This window comes from Hyperolius riggenbachi, chromosome 10, assembly GCF_040937935.1.
Source record: "Hyperolius riggenbachi isolate aHypRig1 chromosome 10, aHypRig1.pri, whole genome shotgun sequence".
In the NCBI taxonomy this organism is placed as follows: domain Eukaryota; kingdom Metazoa; phylum Chordata; class Amphibia; order Anura; family Hyperoliidae; genus Hyperolius; species Hyperolius riggenbachi.
In genome coordinates this window covers 108,011,076-108,020,336 of record NC_090655.1, presented here as the reverse complement: position 1 = coordinate 108,020,336, position 9,261 = coordinate 108,011,076, and positions in this window count along the sequence as shown.

Below are 9,261 nucleotides of genomic sequence, written 5' to 3'. Positions count from 1 at the left end.
GCACCTACCTAATCTAACCTACACTGGGGGGCACCTACCTAATCTAACCTACACTGGGGGGGCACCTACCTAATCTAACCTACACTGGGGGGCACCTACCTAATCTAACCTACACTGGGGGGCACCTACCTAATCTAACCTACACTGGGGGCAGCTACCTATCTAACCTACACTGGGGGGCAGCTACCTATCTAATCTACGCTGGGGGGCACCTACCTAACCTACGCTGGGGGGCACCTACCTAATCTAACCTACACTGGGGGGCACCTACCTAATCTAACCTACACTGGGGGGGCACCTACCTAATCTAACCTACACTGGGGGGCACCTACCTAATCTAACCTACACTGGGGGGCACCTACCTAATCTAACCTACACTGGGGGGCACCTACCTAATCTAACCTACACTGGGGGGCACCTACCTAATCTAACCTACACTGGGGGCAGCTACCTATCTAACCTACACTGGGGGGCAGCTACCTATCTAACCTATACTGGGGGCAGCTACCTAATCTAACCTACGCTGGGGGGCAGCTACCTATCTAACCTATACTGGGGGGCACCTACCTAATCTAACCTACACTGGGGGGCACCTACCTAATCTAACCTACACTGGGGGGCACCTACCTAATCTAACCTACACTGGGGGGCAGCTACCTATCTAACCTACACTGGGGGGAAGCTACATAATCTAACCTACACTGGGGGGCAGCTACATAATCTAACCTACACCGGGGGGCAGCTACCTAATCTAACCTATACTGGGGGGCAGCTACCTATCTAACCTATACCGGGAGGCACCTACCTAACCTATACTGAGGGGCACCTACCTAACCTATACTGGGGGGGGGGGGGCAGCTACCTAATCTAACGTATACTGGGGGGCACCTACCTATCTAACCTATACTGGGGGGGCAGCTACGTAATCTAACCTATACTGGGGGGCACCTGTCTAATCTAGCCTATACTAGGGGGCAGCTACCTAATTTAACCTGTACTGGGGGGCACCTACCTATCTAACCTATACTGAGGGGCACCTACCTATCTAACCTATACTGAGGGGCACCTACCTATCTAACCTATACTGAGGGGCACCTATCTAACCTATACTGAGGGGCACCTACCTATCTAACCTATACTGGGGGGGGGGGGCAGCTACCTATCTAACCTATACTGGGGGGGCAGCTACCTATCTAACCTATACTGGGGGCACTTATCTAACCTGTATTGGGGGCACCTACCTAGCTAGCCTATACAGGTGGCAACTATACTGGCTACCTATATTGCAGGCACCTACCTAAATAACCTATACTGGGGGGCACCTACCTATCTAACCTATGCTGGGGGCAACTATTCTGGCTACTTATATTAGAGGCACCCACCTAGCTAACCTGTACTGGAGCACCTACCTATCTAACTTATACCGGGGGCGCCTGCCTATCTAACCTATACTGGGGGCACCTACCTGGCTAACCTATAGCGGGGGCAACTATACTGGCTCACCTATGCCTGGCTACCTATACTGGGGTACCTATTCTTGGCTACCTATACTGGGGTACCTATTCTTGGCTACCGATACTGGGGGGACCTATACTAAGTGCAACTAGACTTGGCTAACCTATACTGCGGGCACCCATACCTTGCTCGGGGGGGGGGGGGGGCGCAATTTTTACACCCTCGCCCTGGGTAAATTTTAGCCTAGAAACTGCACTGGGTGCCAGGCAGAGCCGGGACAAGATCCTCACTGATTGCTATTAGACTAAGAGGTGCCCCAGGGCCCCCAACACCTTAACCTCTAGTTATCTGGCTTGCAGTCTCTGACATGTATCCCTTTTTCTTATTTCTCTGCTTCACAGACAATAGTGGAATGAAAGCTGAGTGAATTGTGCACTGCACCCTGAGGCTGGAGCCTCTCTCACCTCTACCTCGGCCCGGCCCTGTAAATGGGGGAGTATTTAGTATACATGGGAGAGTATTTAGTATAAGTGGGGGAATATTAAGTATAAATGGGGGAATATTAAGTATAAATGGGGGAATATTTAGTACAAGGGGGAGTATTAAGTATAAATGGGGAAGTGTTTGGTATAAATGGGGGAGTATTTAGTATAAATGGGGGAGTATTTAGTATAAATGGGGGAGTATTAAGTATAAATGGGGGAGTATTAAGTATAAATGGGGGAGTATTTCATATAAATGGGGGAGTATTTAGTATAAATGGGGGAGTATTAGTATAAATGGGGGAGTATTTAGTATAAATGGGGGAGTATTAAGTATAAATGGGGGAGTATTAAGTATAAATGGGGGCGTATTTTGTATAAATGGGGGAGTATTTAGTATAAATGGGGGAGTATTTCGTATAAATGGGGGAGTATTAAGTATAAATGGGGGAGTATTTCATATAAATGGGGGAGTATTTAGTATAAATGGGGAAGTATTAGTATAAATGAGGGAGTATTTAGTATAAATGGGGGAGTATTAAGTATAAATGGGGGAGTATTTAGTATAAATGGGGGAGTATTAAGTATAAATGGGGGAGTATTTTGTATAAATGGGGGAGTATTTCGTATAAATGGGGAAATATTTAGTATAAATGGGGGAGTATTTAGTATAAATGGGGGAGAATTAAGTATAAATGGGGGAGTGTTTGGTACAAATGGGGGAGTATTTAGTATAAATGGGGGAGTATAAAGTATAAATGGGGGAGTATTTCATATAAATGGGGGAGTATTTAGTATAAATGGGGGAGTATTGAGTATAAATGCCAGGACATCTGTGCCTATATGCTCCAGTGATGTAAATCCAGGCCTGATTTGAGCCCTCATATGAAAGCATAAGCCATCCATATTCCTAACCCTAATGTTCCCTAAGCTTGCAGTTTCCAGATACTTAAAGAACTTACCTATCAATTCTAAGTTGATATACTGCATTCTCCTAGCTATTTTTGACACAGCACAGATCTCAGGCTTTGTTAAGGCCCGTACCCACTTTGCAATTTTCCTGACGATTTTTTGAGTGATGACTGAGCAATTGTTTCCGCAATCTTTCGACATGGGAACAGGTGCGCAATTGAACGAACAATGTTTAGCGATGTGCAGCGATAACGAGCATCACGGAGGATCAGATCTATAAGATCCCTGATAACTCCACACAAAGTACCACAACCGATTGACTTCTCATTTGTGCCTGTCGCGTGACGTCGCGGACTCGCGGCATAACCGCTGGCAGGATCGGGGAGCGCTTGTCATCAAGGGACGTTGCTGGATCCATCTTCCTGTGTCGCTACAATTAGTATTCATGCCAGGGGCATTACTAGAAGACACCGGACCCCTTGTAAGAATTTAGATGCCCCCCCCCGGGTGCCTGCTCAGGGCCGTATGGGGGGGGGCAGGAGGGGTCACAGCATGAGGGGAGAGCATTGCACATCGGTTGGGAGGGGGGACAGCCCCCCCTCACCTTTTGCTCTCCTCTTAGCGCTCCACCTCCAGCATCCATTACTGACAGCAGCGGCGGCAGGCAGGACACCTACTTCCATCCATTGCCGTAGGTTCCAATTTCTAAGTGCTTCACGGAGTTCACGCTACTTCCTGTTTAAACAAGAAGTAGCGTGAAGCACTTAGTGATGTTTGAGACCTCCGTGGTGGATGGAGGTAGGTGTCCTGCCTGCCGCCGCTGCTGCCAGTGATAGATGCTAGAAGGGGAGTGCTGAGAGGAGAGCCCAAGGTGAGGGGGGAGGACTGTCCCCCCTCCCCACCGATGTGCAATGCTCTCCCCTCATGCTGCGACCCCTCCTGCCCCCCAAGATGGCCCTGAGTGGGCCCCTGGGCCCACCTCCCCCCCCCCCTGCGGGTACAGGGCCTGCATCCCCTATTGTAACGCCCCTGATTCATGCTAGATATTGTGCTGTCATTATGGAGTTGTCCTGTTCTGTTCTACTTCAGAGTTCCCCAACCCTGTCCTCAAGGCCCACCAACAGCACATGTTTTGCAGAAAACCACAAACCTACACAGCTGAGGTAATTAGTGTCTCAGCAGAGCTTATTAACTACCTCTGTGGATTTCCACAAAACATGCACTGTTGGTGGGCCTTGAGAACAGGGTTGGGGGACACTGTATAATCTACTTGGCTTCCACTCAAGTCTGATACCATATTTTGTTTCTGCAGGTTACTATGCCGCCAGGGGGTTGTGAGTGTGGCTAAAGGTGGCCACTAACGATCCAATCTTTTTCATCCAATCTTACCAAATCTATGTAGTAGAAGAGTAAACTGAGTGAAAATATTGAATGTTTACTATAGGCAATCTCTTATATTACATAGAAATGCTTGGATGAAAAAGATTTTATCGTTAGTGGCCACCTTAAGGTTGGAAAACCAGACTGTATCTTATCCTTGGGGTGTGCTGGTTGTGTCCAAATTACACTTTGTGATGGACCGATCAACAGAGAAGGTTGCACACTGAACCATGTAGACATCACCAACAGTTTTACAAATGTATTCTTTCTTTTATCTTCAGATCTGTACCAGAACATTGTCTCCATGGGGCTTGTATATTCTTCCCATATGGGAGGGGGTTTCCTACAGGTTAAATGGTTTTGTCTATGATATTAGATTGAGAACTCCCCTGAACGACAGCATTAGGCCTCTTTTCCAGTGTCGGCTAAGGGCCATGAATTCACCGCTTGTCTGGCTAGTGCTTTCTAGCGCTCTGCATGGGGGAAGGACAGGAGATACTTTTTTCACGGCTGATTTCTATCACTTTGAATGAAATTATTTTTGCTCATTAAATTTTATCCATCAAAAGTGTGACATGATGGAAAATCTCATTGGGAGGTGGGTGGGGCAGGCATGTTGGGAGATTGATGGCCACATAGCATTGTACTACAACAAACAGAACAATGCATGAGGTTCAATAGATGATTGATAGGTTTCTTCTGCAATCTCTCAAAATTGAGTTTGTTGTATATGGTAGAAAGCAATAACTATCTGATCGAATTCCAGTCAAGAAAAGGTTGATCTGCTTGCATATTGGGGTGTAATCGATCTATGTATGCCTAGACTTTGTGAGTGACAACTATATGCTCTCTGCAACTTATCAGCACTATATAAATACACAATGAGAATAGTAATAATCTGCAATGAATTCAAGTGCATCATGTCAAGACTATTCAGAGCACAGCAACATCCAGTGGCCTATTCCTATAAAAAAAAATCCAGATTTCTCTCTTTATGTTGCAAGTAGGGATTATGGGAAATGCAGATGTCTGATTCCAATGGAATTCCACATTCTGACTTTCTGAGAAGTGTCTTTCCAATTTCTGCAAAATTTTGTGGAAATTGGAATTTCTGATTTCCACCGAATTTTATTTTTATTTTTTTGCAATTTTTGTCAGTTATTAAAAAAAAAATCTTTGTTATGGAACTTGCTTTTTTTGAAGACGTACGCTATTATGCATAATCTACACGTCCGATTGGTAACGGTGGTACACTTTTGAACTCTCTGATTGGCCTAATATTTCCAAGTCTTGTGACTTTCCATGGTATTCCGATTTAAAGAAAATCTGTAACTAAAAAAAGTTCCCCCGGGGGGGTACTCACCTCGGGTGGGGGAAGCCTCCAGAACCTATCAAGGCTTCCCCCGTCCTCCTGTGTCCCATGGCGGCAGCGATAAAGCTCCCGGAACGGCGGAATGTAAATATTTACCTTCCCGACTCCAGCACAGGCGCAATATTGGCTCTCCGTTCGGAGATAGGCGGAAATAGCCGATCGCTGTCGGTCCGCTCTACTCGCAGGCACAAGTCTCTTGTGCCTGCGTAGTAGAGCGGAGCCGAAAGAGATCGGCTATTTCCGCCTATTCCGCTCCGAGCAGAGATCCGCCACAGCGCCACCGCTGGAGCCAGAAAAGGTAAATATTGCACAGCCTGACAAATTGTTGGCTGTGCGTTCCGTGGGCTGCAGCGAGACCGCCGTGGGACACAGGAGAATGGGGGAAGCCTCAACAGGATCCAGAGGCTTCCCCCTACTGAGGTGAGTACCCCCCAGGGGAACTTTTTTTTCGCTACAGAGTCTTAAGCGGTACAAAACTGATTCTCTGATTGGTCCACTACTTCCGAGTCTTGTGATTGGCCTAAAATTTCCAAGTCTCAGTAATGCGGTATTCTGTGGAATTCCAATTTCCGCATGCTGAGTTCCACCACAGAAAGCCAATTTCTTAGAAACTCGAAAATCAGAATTCCGGAGCTCATCCCTGGTTGCAAGGAACAATTTCTGCAGTTTCTGGACCAAAATGGATTTATTTTGTACTCTCTGAAGACATGATGCAGGTGTATTGTTTATTTTTAACGTTTTTGTTCTTTACCTTTTTGAGAGAGAAGTGCCCCTGTCGTGTCCTTGAAGCTGCTGGTGTGAAGAAGAATTCTTGGACAGATAACAGCATTAGGCAGGCAGCTTCTGCAGTGTGAGGAGGAGGAAGGTGGGGGGCGAGCCACAGTAACAAAAGCAGAGTTGTGCTGAGGTCATATTCTTGAGGTGGGGTGGAGCAGCCTTTGGACTGTCACTCAAACATCAGGCTGACAGGAGCAGCTCTTCTATCGGTTGAAGATAGCACTGATTGCTAATTCGAGGAAACAACACGGCAATTGTAATTATGGGCTTTGATAAGATAAAGAGGCAGAAAAGAAGAAACACAGGAGAGGCAGATGGAAGGAAAGAGAGACGTTATAGAGGGGAACAAGGCAAATGGAGCAGAGATCTTAGATTAAAAGCTTGATAATCTACAGTATATTAACTGCTGCCAATCAAACGGACAGAGGAATGGGAACAGGAGTTGTGTGCTGCTTGCTCCCAGGGCATTCACAGCCTCCTCCACGCACGCCAAGCTGACCTCATCCAACCATGGCTTATTTAAGCACCACTCCAGGCACACTTCTAAAAATATAGCGAGTAATAAAGCGAGTAATAAAGCTTAGTAAGCATGGTTACCAAACGTTATCTTCTCGCTACGCAAGGAGGCATCTGCAGCTAAGAACCATGGCTTAAACCTTTGATCAGGTTACCTGGAGGAGCCCAACTGAAATAGGAGGTAACAAGCTCGGTGGGCAGCTTTGACTTCTGTTTGGCTCAGTATGATCAAGCAGCTCAGGCACAAAAGTAGCCAGTCGGCAGCAGAGTCCCACCTGGGAAAAATCATAGCCTGCAGCGCTGTACTCTGTGGTAGAAGAGAGAGCTTGTGGAAGGGCGCCTCCTGGTCAGATGCTCTAGCACGTTATAATCTAGAAAATTAGAAAAATACATGTTCCTGGGTTTTACAGAAGGTGTCAGTAATAAGTGTAAACTCATCCCTTTACTGAGATTCTTAAAGTAACAGGTCATCTTTACTAATTGCAGATGACGTCTGGAGATACCAATAGCTCCTCCTTGCTTGCTGTAGCACTACAAGTTCCAGCTACCTAGCGCAGTCTAGAGATTGCAGTTCCGCAGTTGTCCAGCAGGTGGGAAACCAGCATCTTGATTCTCCCCGTTCTCTAGCTGCTCAAACAATATTGCCTCATCATCATAACATGTCCTCACATGTTCTTAAAGGGTCTATCTATCAAGCATGCCAGGAGTGGGACCACCCAGAAAATTGATTTTTTTTTTACACTTCCATGTATTTATTGCAGCTAAAGCCATTAGGGGTGCTGATAATTCCTCCAGCTGCTAATTGTGTACTAAGGTTGCCATTTGAGTCACATGATCAGTGCCCTGTGCCGGATTCATTTGATAAACCAGATGAAAGATCATAGGGATGTGGTATCCAATAGCAACCAATCAGATCTCAGAAGGGGGTTATATTTGCTATAGGAGATAAGTGAAGCTGTGATTCCTGGAAGCATCCAATCCTATACAGTGAAGAGTCTTATCTCTTAATCCTCTTCTCCTGATTGGCTGCTTGTAGTACACATAGATTCATTTTACTAAATGGCCAGGTGTACACATGCATGTTACACAGGGGCAACCCTATGGCAGCTAGGCTGACTGGCATAATGAGCACAGAACCCTTCTTGTTCCCCTTTAATACTGATTGAGCCATTTGCTTTTAGGTGATTGAAGGTGATTGTGAATATTTGCCAGGCTGCATTTGAATGTCTATAGAAACTGCATTTAGTGTTTGGTTTCTCAGCTCGCAGCGGGGTGGAGTTGTCCCTCCAGCATTCAGGGACTCACAATGGGACAGTCGTGTGGATGAAGGTAAGTTTTGTGTATTTGCCTGGATGGGTGTACATTAGACCGTCTGGCTCAAGCACCATCACCTTCATCAAGGCATCTGCATGTCCTTATCTGTTAATGGAGGGACTCGTTAAATAGAAAACAAAAAAATCACTTTCATTTGCAACACAAATCAAAGTATCATGCCCTGCTCTACTGCAAGGCTGTTGTGTATTTTATAATCGTCCAGATGTCTTCTTTTATAAACTGTGCCTGCTACAACTGGAATAACTGCCAGCTGCCAACTACCTCCACCGCAGCCAGTTAGATTACATGTATCAAGCTATAGAAGGAGAGTGGCCAATAAAGTTGTGCAAAGTATAGTCTGGCCATTGCCTAGGCAGAGAGAGGTTGCCATGGGTAATGGTGTGCACACACATCCAAATTTGATTGGCCAATCATACCAACTCCATGTAGCAGGAGGGCCAACAGATTGTGAATACTATGGACAGATTGTGCAGGTAAGCTCTCATAGTACATGGAGGTGGTCAAATTGGCCAATCAAGATTGGTTGTGTGCTTGAGGCTTTAAGACAGCCGATCCGAAGTCAGTTTACCTATACAATTGTCTGATAGGCTGCGATCAAACTTGCTGCTCACTACATAATAATGTTTAGTAATGCACCCCCCTTCAAGTTACAAATGGTCAATTAGATTATATAGCCACTATTATCGCCTTCATTTGTTATCGCTCTACTTAGTTATACAAGCAATCACACATCAGTTTCTGCCAGTATACCCACATGTCACTTTTATTGTATGTTATCTCACTTTACACTAAACGGCAATTTATTTAGTTTATCTAAAATAACCCAACACAGCCTGATACATAGATTATCTTGCGGCTACTACCTACATCCAAGGAAGGCAAGCTCTAATTACCGTCATCAGAACGTTTTCTGTATCGGGTATCCCTAGCCTAACATTATGGCGTGAAATAAGATTTCTGCAGATCCAGCAGAAGTAGCAGGACTAGACTGCAGGCAGCAGAGAGCAGGGCTATTGTAATGCACATCGTTAC